The sequence below is a fragment of the Arachis ipaensis genome, chromosome B02 (genome assembly GCF_000816755.2).
Source record: "Arachis ipaensis cultivar K30076 chromosome B02, Araip1.1, whole genome shotgun sequence".
NCBI lineage: Eukaryota > Viridiplantae > Streptophyta > Magnoliopsida > Fabales > Fabaceae > Arachis > Arachis ipaensis.
This window is the reverse complement of record NC_029786.2, coordinates 103,241,827-103,242,492: the sequence shown is the minus strand read 5'-3', so window position 1 is coordinate 103,242,492 and position 666 is coordinate 103,241,827.

Here is a 666-nt window from a genome sequence, read left to right as displayed (position 1 = left end):
AGCATTAAATTCAAGATGAGAGAGCTTCAACATAATAAAAATTTGTTACCTGAATCTTCCTAAAAATTTGATCAGAGTTTCGTGCTGATAACGTGTTATAAAATAACTAAATAAGAAAGATAAAATAAAGAAATATAAATGAAAGACTCTAATATTAATATTCACTAATATTAATATCATCCTACCATAATAACTATGATTTATATATTAATACTATATTTGTAATATGAAGAGGAAGAAAAGCTTCGTAGAGAGAGAAAAAAAAATGCTTTTTATTGATGTGTTATCATCAGAGACATAAGCCTCTATTTATAGGCACATATGATAATAGTTTTTCAAATTACATTAAATAAGATTCTCTTTAAAAACATGAGCCTTGTGGAAAATGGGCATCCACCTCCCGCTATCTTATCACAACATCTACTACTTAATTTGCCCTCAGCTGCAGGTTCTTTGAATGTTAACTGTATTCAAATTATAATAGGGTAATCAATAACAATAATTAATGCCATATCTAAATCTATTAAAGGATAAATGGGCCAAGTTTGACCACTCGTTCAAGTTTGACCAATAAGGTTTTTGGGCTGGGCCCTTTCCCGAGCCCGGTAAAGTGGGCCCTGTTATCCAAAAATAAAAAATTTGACCAAAAACACAAAACAGAACAAG